Source organism: Sitophilus oryzae, unplaced genomic scaffold (genome assembly GCF_002938485.1).
Source record: "Sitophilus oryzae breed Bouriz unplaced genomic scaffold, Soryzae_2.0 scaffold_1576_pilon_pilon, whole genome shotgun sequence".
Lineage (NCBI taxonomy): Eukaryota > Metazoa > Arthropoda > Insecta > Coleoptera > Curculionidae > Sitophilus > Sitophilus oryzae.
In genome coordinates this window covers 8,603,091-8,615,867 of record NW_022146254.1, presented here as the reverse complement: position 1 = coordinate 8,615,867, position 12,777 = coordinate 8,603,091, and the positions used below count along the sequence as shown (strand labels likewise).

At 35.3% G+C, this 12,777-nt stretch overlaps 1 protein-coding gene across 2 annotated transcripts in view; it reads right to left on the bottom strand.

Moving 5' to 3' along the window:
• The window catches only part of LOC115879170 (estradiol 17-beta-dehydrogenase 11-like), a 139,058-nt gene that overhangs the window by 27,998 nt on the left and 98,283 nt on the right, over positions 1-12,777 (bottom strand). The window lies entirely within an intron of this gene.

The window sequence follows — 12,777 nt, the reverse complement described above, 5'->3', positions numbered from 1 at the left end:
CTGTTTCGAATTTGATTTTACGTCTACATACCGAAATTTTCTAAATATACAAAGATTTTCAAGAAAAAATAGTTTTTCGATTACTTTCTGCTAAGTAATAGTATTTTCTTCAGTTGGCCTTAAGAAGGTCATAATTTATTTTTATATTGAGTAAAAATGATTTTTAAATGATGCAGTTTAAGACATTTTGGTGAAAGTTTGAAACACCCTGTGGAGTATGTTAACAAAGCAAGGAAATTATTAATAACTTTATTATCTAGGTGTATCTGTTCCTGATAATTTGTTTTTTGGTTCATCTCAATAGCTTCATTCTTTTTAGAGACATGCGCTTTTAAAGAAGACACTAAATTTTTTTCGTGTTTTTAACATTAACACTATACCTTCGATTTTGGTCCAAGTCAACAGACCTAAGTGTTTATGATTTATGTGATATTTGTTTTTGAAAAATCATATTATTATTTTCTCTTGGGCAGTTACTCGAGCAGAGATGGTTTTAAGTCAAAAAGTTGATCTCTACCATGATCAATAAAGCAGCAAATAGCCCATACCTCGGAATATAAAACCATTTCTACTAGAGTAAACGTCAATAGACAATGATAATATGACTTTCCAATGCTGTCTTATTCAAAAGCGAATACATCCAATAAAAATAAATCTAATGAGATGAATAAAAAAACAAACTATCGACAAAAGACGTACTTAGATCATAAAATGATTTTTAGACTTATTGCTTTGTATTCCACAGGGTGTTCAATTCAACAATTCAAACTTTCACCTAAATATCAACATTTTGTTTTCCCTCGTATTGAGGGAATTCACAGACGGGAACTCGTAATTGACAGACGGGAACTTGCATTTTTAATTTAGAAAGAGATACTAATAAGTCAAATTCTTTAGCTACAAATTGCTTCAAAAAATCGCCAAAATGGGCAATTAAGTACTCAAAATTACATAAAGTATTCCACTTAATGAAAACTTAAATTAATACTGTAGTGCAAAAATAAACAATTATGTTTTGAAATATAAAATAATAAATATAAATAACAAACAACCATGCATATTTTTAAAAATTATAGAACATATATCTATTTCAGCACAGACAAAAAATAATTTGTTTAGTATATTACACACTATTTATTACTAAGAAACTAGAAATTTTAAGATATACAGGGTGGCGCACCTCATTCGCCTCGGTTGATTATAGATGAAGTTACGCTCTTTACCATCTTTTGATGGGAGATGCACTAATATCTCACCGACACTTTACGACATCGTCTGTTGATATAGAAGGAGTTTTGCTTGCCGTATAGGTGAGAACCAGTCTCTGGACAGCCCACCTGATGAAGGGTAGGCCCAGAAACCGGTTGTGGGAGTGGAGCTTGGTTCCCCCCTTTACGACAAGCAAACCAATTTTCTTTTTACTTTTATTTTTTTAATTTTTTCTCTACTTTCGATTCTTCGAAATTAGAAAAAATACACAGCTAAAGGCAAGAAAATATTATTTATTAATAAGGATATATTGATATAATTACATAATAAAGATAATTTTTGACTGAAAATTAGCACTACGTGCATTTTTCGTCAACTTATTGGAAAATATTAATTAAAGTTGTATAATGCATTTTTAATTTTTCCATAATAGGTATATCAATCTGTAAAATTGAGACATTGACCTAGAAGAAAGGTATATTACATTATTAACCCACATTACCAGAATAATAAAATAAATCAACTTAACGTTTTTATCATTGCTCACGTCGCTGGTTCTCTAATGCAATAATAATACAATATTAAAGTTATATTTGATTTATATCTGTAATGATGCGAACGTAATTTATTAATATATGCACTTAATTTAGGTTGCTTCTTCTCAGCTCTTCTTGTTACTACGCCATTGAAAGTTTCTAAATTAATGACCATCGAAGAACTACTTTCCCATATAATGGTGAGTTCGTGTTACATTATAAGATTTTTCACTGAGTTAACCTTACCATGCCGACAAACCTGCGATAATATCCGCAAGAGTACTAGTAGAAGAATTTATGCGGGTCATTAAATATTAATTTAAAAGCACGGAATACCGACATACCAAGCTTATCTAGTATTACTCTATTTTTTGTTCTTAACAAGAAAATAAGTTACGAGTTTTTAATAAATTAATAGCTTGGCTCCTATTATTACACCAATTAAAATGTTAGAAGAACAGTGTGTAGGGTACAAATCCAATATATATCATAATAAACAGCAAAAATAAGGTTTTATAAGTTAAAAAAAGACGAAAATATTAGATTGCACTGGACAACACATTTTAGTTTATTGGTGTATTCCTGCAACGGTGTCTTTTTGCAATCCCTTTGTGAACTGTTTCTGGAGTCAATAGTAGTCCGCAAGCATGGAAGGATTCCAATTTCCTTCATACTTTGCATATTTTTAACCAGAGTAACGTAAGGCTCTTCAACATTTTTATTTCACAAGATTAGTGACCAACAGGCGAAAATAATTCCTAATAAGTGCTATCAAAATATTCGTCTTTCAGGATATTTCGGATTTGTAGCCCAACAAAAATACTTTAGTTTGAATTTGGTAGACAATGATTCAGGAAAAAAAAATCAGGATTTCGGACTTGTCTTTATTTATTTTGCTTACACAACGTTTCGGTCAGAAGCATCACTGATCGTTATCAAGTGTGAATTAAACTAAATCCTAAAACTACTGAGAGTATATACTACAGCGGAGCATTCACCCGTGAATTAGTTGGGTGCAGCCATTAGGTTCTCCACTAAGAATACCTGCATTAGAGAGTTTTATGAGTGGTTTATCGTTGAAATTTCCATACTTCGATTGCCAAAGATTTTATTACTATTAGAAATGAATTCGGCCTCTTTAAATCTGCGCTTTTTCCAATGAGTTTTTTTTCTGGACAACCCAGGCTTCCAACCATTTTATGTAGTGGGGCTTGGATCACATATGATCTGCAATACCCGACTTCATTGTTTCATGTCTTTCCGTATGATTTTTATGTTCGTAAAGTTGTAGGGTACCGCGGGGTATTGGGAGCCATTGGGTAATGAGAGCCATTGTGTAATTTTGAATAACGCGCCCTGATCTGAGCACTGACAATTGCGATATGCGGGATCCCCCATTAAATGTTTCCTAAAGCCACCACCGCCATGTTTTGGTACGATTCAAAGTCTGTTAGAGAACGCATCGAGTTTACGGGACTTTCTTATAGCGTGCACGTTTTAAAAAATTAGTGTAAGTTGTATTTATATTTTGCTTTAGATCAAAATAGCGGTGTTAATCAAAATCTACTGAAGTGTAGGTTCGATTTGTGTAGTTGTTTTGCTTCTGTTAGCGCATTTAATTTTGTTATTTTTAACTTGCAAATATGTAAACAAACGGGGTAATCGGAGCCAGAGTGGCTCTCATCCCCCATGGTGGTTCAATTTTATTTTAGAATGTTATAAACATATTTCCTTATTTTATTTTAAAAAAGATAATTTAAATTTTGTTTCAGAATATTCCAGACATATTTTGTGTCTTTTGTTTTAACTAAAATAATTTAAATTTTGTTTTAGGATGTTCCAAACATATTTGTAACTTTGGTTTCTACTGAAATAACTTAAATTTTTATTTTAAAATATTTCAGACATGTCTTTTTCTCTTGTGTTTTACCTAAAATAATTCAAATTTTGTTTGACAATGTTAATAACAGATTTAAATATGTAAAATAAAGTGGCTTCAATTTTCCCACTGTTATGGGTAATGAGAGCCAATGATAGGTTTTAGTTTTTCTTTTGCATACCAGTAATGTTTATCTAAAACAGAGAACTGATACTTATATTTTATTTTACACATCACGAACTATCTAGAAAAAGAAAATTGTTGCCAGCAGTGGAATGAGTAGTATTTTATTTCAGGTTTTCCTTAGGTGGCTCTTATTGCCCCGCGCTACCCTACATGTAGAGGCCGTTTAAAAAAAACAGAAATAGCTACCCCTAAAAATATTTGCACTTATTTAAGACTCATCCTGTATAGAGAGATGGCTGAGAAAATAAAAATGAGGATGCACCAAAATTGCAAATCGCATATCCCGTTAAATACTGTATTCTCCAAAAACATTGTTTTTGAGATTATTTCCAAAACAATACCCTCGTATCTTTTATCTGATTTATCCCCCAGAAGAATGCCTCTAAAATTGTATAAAAACACCACTATAATATTATTTGGCTCTTAATATCCAAAAAGCGGCATATTCTTTTGCTTCTCCTGACAAGCTATCCTATTTTAAGCAGTATAAATGATATAATCTTGGCTTCGTATTCTCCAGCGGTAATAATTTCCTCATTCTCAAGTGCAAAAGCAACACAACACTATGTAATCTAGAATAGTGATGACTACTGTTTAGGAAAAATAACCACCGACAATTATAGATGCAGATAATACAGCAGACGTGTCGAAGATGAAACTGGCAAGACGTTTCATGGTGAATAACAACATGGCAATTTTCTACGCCAGCTCTCTAACATACACTTGACATTTTTACGATGCTACACGCACGGCTATTATCGTAGCTGTAACCGATTCTTTCAAAATTCTGTTTCGCCGCTATAATTCGCTTTATTAGCGAGATTGCAAACGAGAAGCAAATGTTTACGCCGGCGTTTTGAAACTACGAAAGGTAATCAATCAACTTTTGTGGTCGTCATGGTACTCGATTGCGTTAAACACGTGCATAATTAGATTAACTTTGATATTTCGCATTTTGTTTGGATATAATAACAAATGACAAGAAACAATTCACTTATTATCAACGTCTTCCTTTCAGTGCCGGCGCTTAGTTCAATACCTCGGGGGTGCACATAGTGTTACCAGATTTTTATAGCTAAATTCCGGAAAATTACGACTTTACTACTTATTACTTCTATTATTATTCCTAGGTGCCCGGTGGCGTAGAGGTACAGCTCTCGTCTACCAATCTCAAGGTTGTGGGTTCGAATCCTACACCCGGCATTTCATCAGCTGACTATTTTTAATAAAATAAAAATAGTTTGGGTACCTAGGTCGACTCAGCCTTAAATGAGTACTTGGGATTCACAATCGTGAGGTAATAATAGGCGGTCGAAACGCTATATACGGGAGCTATTATTATTTCCGTGTATCTCCGAGTTTCGGGTATGGCTAATATTGCTTGCGGGTAGTTTTCACCTAATCAAGCAATATTCAAGTGCGATTTATGTTAAAGTTTTCCTGAACAAGTTACATACAGAAAGAATGACGGAATGTTGCATTTTTGCTATCTAGGTTAGTTTTTTTGCTATTTAGGTTACTATTTAAGTTAGATGATAGGTCCAACTCCTTGAGGTGGTTCTTGACTGATTTTGGTACAATTCTAATGGTTGACAATACTATGGGGTGTACCATCACTGTGCGAACATCCCACATCTCCTTGATCTCTATTGCCAGGTCTCTGTATTTCTAGATTTTCTCGTTGTATGTTGAGATGAGACTGTGTGTGTTCACTACGGCGCGGCGTAGTCTATAAAATGCACTGTTTTCCCCTGTTTGTCCCAGAATTTGTGTGGTATGTGCCTATCAGTTAGAATTAACCGGTTCCAGTAGAGAGCTGCTCTTTTATTTTCTATAATTGTTTCTGGTGTGTAGTTCCAATATTGCTATTCGTAGTAAGTGTATAGTCTGATTGACTTAGAGTTGAACATCCTGCCATTATATCTTGTGTTGTTTCAAATTTTAAGTTGCACCATCGACATAGATCGTTTTCCATGCTCCCATCCTTGATAATATGTTTCCTATAGTTCTTTGTTGAAACCACCTGATCTTGTATAGATATGAAGAAGCCCTCAGTTTCCGGGAAGAATCGCCCATCGATTAGCCACTTGAGCGATTGTTCATTATCGACAAAGTTGTGGCTCAGTTCGCTGAGATACAGTCTCAATGTCTTTGATGTCCGTTGCTGACCACTTAATTACGCCAAAGGAATACGTTAGTATGGGTATAGCATAACTGTTTATGGCTTTCGATAGATTTTTCGAGTTGAGGTGGGTTTTGAGTAGGCCCTTCAATCTTTGTTGTGGAATGATTGTTTCAGTTTATTCTTGATTGCTACATGGTTGATAGTTTTGTTTTGTTCTATTCCTAGGTATTTGTAATATTCTCCGGCTTCCATGGACTCTATTTTGTTGCTGGTTGCTGTTGAGTAATCCGGTGTTGCGGTTATACATAGTTTTCCTCTTACTATTCCTTGAATTTTGCATTTTTGTGTTCCCAGTTCCATACCAATCTCGTTGCTGAACTTTTCTACTGTTTTAACTGCATTCATTAGATTTTCTTCAGTGCTTGCATAAAGTTTCAAATCGTCCACATAAAAGAGATGTGTGATTATGTGGCTTGATCTTCCTGATTTGATTTTGAATCCTTTAGTTGATGTGTTTAGAATAATTGAGAGGGGGTTCATGCACAAACAGAAGAGAAGTGTACTTAGACTGTCACTCTGGAATATAAAACCTATTTTAATGGTAATTTTGCTGGATCGGATGTTAGTGTCTGGGTTTCCCGTCATTGTTGATCCGGTATCTGCATTTTTGGTAGGTGTCTGGTGGTTTTCCATTTTGTCATTGTATTCTCAATGAATCTGATTAGTGTAGGGTTGACTTTATATGTTCTATGTACAAATAATATCCAAGAGTGCGAGATCTTATCATAAGCCTTAACGTATTATTATTATTATTATTTTATTACAACTTTTACTTGGAGAATTTTGGATTGATTAAAGCGATAAGCATGTAGCGCTTTTGGCAGCATTTTAATAAAACCACATTTTGGAGATATTAAAACTATATAGGACTGTATACAAACTCTACAAAAGCAATAATATTATGTTCTGATGTGTGTATATGGACAATAACTTAAAAAGTCAAAAGAGTATCCAAAGCTTCAGATTACAAACAGCGTAAAGACACTCCTGAAATTGATGAATGAAGTATACTTTACGTTTGTACGGTTTGTACTCAAATGGTATTCTCTGCTTTTCGTTGGTCAGATCGAGGGTTACAGCAAAGTCGGCCTGACGATGGAGAAAAATCTCCGAAACCGGTCGTCGAATGGCTGTTCCCTTCGGTCTGATGAACTTAATGCAGATAATAAGCATATATGTAGGGTTTTTTGGTCCCTTTTTTTGCTACTCGTATTTTTGTTTATTTATGAAGTATATTTCACTACATAAAACTAACACAAAACTCTAAACATAAAGCTCCCAGTATATTTGCCTGAAAACTATTTTACAATTATACAGGGTGCTACAAATTTGAGGTACGAGCATTGGTATCTCGGAAACCGTAATAGATACGAAGATGGTTAAATTGGTTAAATGGCAAAGTTGCTCCTTGGGATGTTCTCCAAGATGCAATAAAAAAAGTTTTAAAAATTTCAAGGATTGCTGAGTTTTTAGTTCTTTCAAAACCTGATAAAAAATGCAGGTCCGTATTTAAAAAAAACTAAGTTGGCTTATGTATCTCACAAATTATAAGCTAATTTGAAAATCTAAAAATACTATAAGATAGCCCTAATAAAGTGGCTAGGAGAATGTGCAATTAGTTTTTTTGTATTTCTAAACAGTAACGACAGGAAAAAATAAAATTGATTTTCAAAAAAATCCATTTTTCCAAAAAACTGAGCAATCCTTGAAATTTTTAAAACTTTTTTATGGCATCTTGGTGAACATCCCAAAGCGCAACTTTGCCCCAATTTAACCATGTACTTAACTATTACGGTTACCGAGATACCAATGCTGGTACCTCGAATTTGTAGCACTCTATAGTATATTATAGAATATCTAGTATATTATAGAATATAATGACCAAACCAAACCATATCTTTTAAATATCTCAGTTTAGATAGGAAAGTTAAAATTGTTCTTGTAAAGTATTTCGTCACGTGTATGCGAAAATAATAAATAATTGTTGCAGCTAATGAAGCCAATTTGTGTTTGTTTGAAAAGAAAGCCGAATTGCAGTAACAGAACAAATCGTGTTCCAATGAAATGCACTATTTCGACAACGCTAGAGGCGTAAATTTATAAAATAGGCGGTTATCAACCACCCATATGTTATAATTGGCCATTTCTTAATTCAGAAATATATACATGTGTATATGTATAAAGTTTGGTCGGCCTGATTGAGAAATGGCGAGCCACGAAATAATATTATTAATGATTTCGTTAGATAGCGAGGAAAACGTTAAGAAACATTCGTAAAAATCTCGAAGAATTATAAACATAATTTAATATGTAAATACGTAGTATATAATAAATAAGAAAACAGTGTTAACATGAAGACACCGTTTATATGTACAGTAGTAGTCAACTGTATATAACAATTCAGTCAATTCAATTCAGTTCAGAGTCTAATAGCGCGACCACTATCGAACACCCACTCAATTCCACTTATTTTTACCAAAAATGCAAGCTTGCACTTAAAAAAATTCTAGCTATAGGGCAAATTACAACGACTCGTTAATAAATAAACAAATTAAGTATCACGAGACGTAATTAAATAGTGAAGCTGAACGCATGATGTACACCTTTTCCTAGAACTTTAAGTACTGACAGAGGTATTGATTGGGTCGACCGGTCAACTGCGACAAATCTGCTATATCCCCTTCCACGTCTCTTAGCGATGTGCATTGTTTCTCGGTTTTTTTTCCAAAAAATTTCATACGTTTGGCAACGTGTTCACTGTTTACTCTTTGTTCAGTACACTATAAACGCATTATACTCTTCTTACATACGGAAATCTCGACCCAAGACTAACCTTTGCCAGCTTTTAGTATAGTCCAAAGTAGAATGAGTGGGAGAGGGGTTAACCAACGTGATCTTAAAGATATATTTTGTCCCCCTTTAATTAGATATAACTCATCATACAGTCTATAATTCATCATACATGGAAGTTTTCCTGTTGTAGGGGACACAGGATATTTCCTATCCTCCTCTGACAACAGTTGACATGTTCTTCCTCCGAAGAGTGGACATCTTCTGAGTGTGTGAACACCAATCCACGGTTGAGGTTTGGCCTTCCGTACTTTTCACAGTCGAGGAGCTTGTCTCCGGCTGAGGTACCCGTGAGGTGGAGGCTGGTTGATTTGTCTCCATTTTCTCCAATTCTTTAACTTGGTCTCTCCGTATACCGGTGTTGTCCCGAATCTATACTAGAGAATATAGCCCTCATCTAATATCTCATCTCTATTGCCTGTCCTTGGATTTGAAGTCAATTCCTATTTTGAGGACCTAACCATGGCACTTCTACCTCGAGTTGGTGACTCGCCAACTCGATGTCCTTCCTTACATTGGAGTTCTCGCAAAGCTGGTGGTACGTCTCTGCTTGCCCTTGGATGTTGGACAGCTTTCCATCCTGGCCTTTTTCTGTCATTGTCGGAGCAGAGGTGAGAGGTTCTCGCTCCCTTTCATGCCCTTTGGTGGAGATATGCCAGGCGGTTTCTTGGTTTCTTTACTCTCCCCTTTTTCGAGGAGTGTTTTGCTTCCTCTGGAACAAATCCTTCGTGGAACAGTCGGAGGTACCTCCATATATACTCTACTCTTAGCGGGTCCGCCTGGTTGACCGACGCCGGGTAGAGGAAACCGTAACCTGTGTAGCCTGTTGGGCCTAGACGTAGGCTCCCAAACCTTTATAGAGGAGGTCGTAGCTTGTGTGCCTCTTGGTCGCTATCAGCTGACATTTTCGAGAGACCAGCCTCCAGGTCTCGCGTAAGCGTCAGCTGCCTCTCCTATAGTTCCCTTTCCGGAATTTGCACTATTAATGTTTCCAGTATTGCTAGAGGGTTTTCCTCCAGGTTAACCGTAAGGGTTAGTCGGTCCACTTCTACAGAGTATAATCCGCATAATCCAAAATAACTGAGTGTAAAAGACCAAACACGGAAGAGACCAATATATAGGACGATTTCATTTTTAAAACGGCCATTAGATTATGGAACTGGTAAAATCATTACCGACTTGATAAATAACGACACAGAAATAAACGGAGATCATCTTTTCATGATTTTATAAGAATATCCAGTAATAAACGTGGAAAGTTGCTAGTTGAGTGCCGTTTTCACCAAACAAACTCTGTTTGCAAAAAAACAGAAAAAACACAGAACCCCTTTGAGCATTCCGTCTTTTCGATATTGACAAAAACAGTCGCAAGTTGGTCTCAATTGTCGCAAGGCACCCGAATCTCCAAAATGTTATGTCGCGGGTTGTCCGTTTAGTGAATCCGCCTTTACAGTGTGTTTTTCAATGGTCACTTCCAGTCTTTGCCCACTGAATTTGGTGTGGATTTTTTCAATCACGGTGCTATCTTTGATTTTGAAGTCTTTTTTAGAAAAATACAAAACAAATAGGAGGAGATTTAGGATTCTTAATGATTTAAAATTTATTGTACTCACAAAACACAAAAACACTAAAATTAATATACTCCCCAGTATTATATAATAAACGGTCGGAACGCTATACTTCTCTAATTGGAACGTTCCTCTAAAGACTTGTCAATTACGTAGCAGTGTGTCTCTTTGAGCAATACGTTTGAACTTGACTGTATAATTCAGTTCACATCTGATCTTTAATATCTAATATAATATCATTTCAAGAAATGAACCCCTGGTTCAATATTTCTTAGTTAGCTGTCATTGGCGAATTATATAAACATGGAGAACTAATAGCCCCCATACATCAGAAGATCCGGCCTGCGCATCCGGCTTTCGGATGAAATCTTTGCGTTTGTCGGCCAGACCAAACCAAGTCTTTGGCAGACCAAGCCTGTCACAGGCTAAGTCCGCGGACTGCTAGCACAAACTATAATGCGTTTTCGGTTGTTGTACATTCTCAAAAAACACAGACGAACGCCGAATTTATTAAATATGAGTGAATAAACCCTTCTTTCGCCAAAACTCTCGTATTTTGTGTGAAAAGCCAAGTTCACAGGCCGGGTCCGAAGGCCGAGTCCGCAAACAGGAACCTCTGGTGTATGGGGTCAAAGCATCCTATTATTTACGACTAGAGCTTCATAGTCAAGCTGCATGACTAAGAACATAAACACTAGAGAATTGTAGGTCGTCAGCAAAAGATCACTCCAAAACCAATATGATGCATATGAAAACAATATGCAATATTGTGCAATATGATGCAATGCAAAATAATTCTATGTTGATCACATTTCATGTACATCACACGTTTCTTGTTAGTTTAGAACATATTGCCTATAAAATTTGTACACTCGCTATAAATTTTCTGATTTCTGACGAGATAAAATAAGTTGTTAATCTGAGTCTAAACCTGATTATAATTAGGTAGTTGGAGTCTGCTTAAGAATTACTAAATCTTCTAACTATATATAAATAGATATATTTTAAAGAGTATGCAATAAATAAGATAAAAATATCATATTATATGTTACGGCAATTAGACCTAACATCACGTTCTTTTACTGCTAATCTATAAAAACATCTATGCTAACTTTCTCCTGAACTTGTTTCTTGAACTTATCTTGATTACGCAATACAATTTCTTGTGAAAGACGTAAAAAATCAAACCTACTAGCATTTGATGGTCTTCCTGAGCCATGTCAAAATGATAATAGGTTTAGACACGTAGTGAAAAAAACCGTTTTAACAATTTTCGTGTACAATACAATAAAGATAATAACAATTCATTACATTGGCATGAGTAACGTGTTACGTTCAAGACAAACAATTATAATGCAACTCAATCGAATTCCTGTAATAAATAATTTCAATGACTTTTTTCAAGGTAGGAATTGATCAAGTTCAAGGGTATAGCTGTGTTGTAATGCAGTAAATAATGGTTTTAAATAGTATATCTGGATATTATTATGCATAATTATGTATGAGCAAATGTATAATCTGCAGAATAGACAAAAATAATATCATGTTATATCTAAGTAGTGTAAACAATAAATAATCAATATTTGACTCGCGTTATACAGGGTAGTGATGATGTATCTTTTCAATCAATTTGTAATGAGACAAGAATGCACGTAGCCTTGAACCACCTGCAATTTGCTGATGATATTGTCTTGATATCCAATTGCGTAAATAAAGCCAAAGAAATATTACAAAAAATGAATGCTACCTCTGAACAAATGGGACTAAAAATCAACTTCTCAAAAATCCAAGTGATGACAAACCTAGTAATTGGCGGTGGAATATATATTAACCAATACCAAATAGAAGAAACAACTGCTTACAAGTACTTGGGACACCAAATACGTATAAGCAGCGATAACCAAACTTGCAAGCTCAGCAGACGAATAGGATTGACTTGGGACGAATGAAACATATTTTTAAAGGAGCACTTCCGATATGTTTGAAGAGAAAGGTATTCAATCAATGCGTGCTACCTGTTCTAACGTATGGTGCGGAGGCCCCACATTAACCAAGAAAACAGTGAACAAAATCAGAATAACGCAAAGAGCAATGGAAAGATCAGTGTTGGGGCTACCTCTGAGAGACAAAGTAACGAATATCGAAGTGCGGGGGGGGGGGGAGACAGAACAAAAGTCATGGACGCCATAGAGAAAATAACTACTTTGAAATGGAAACGGACAGGGCACATTGCAAGGCTAAACGATAACCAATGGGCGAAGAAAATTATAGAATACAGACCAGAGCATGATGCTTTCAGAAGCAGAGGCCGTCCTCCAACCAGAATACTTAGGCGTATCCATATTAACTGGATGCAAATAGCTA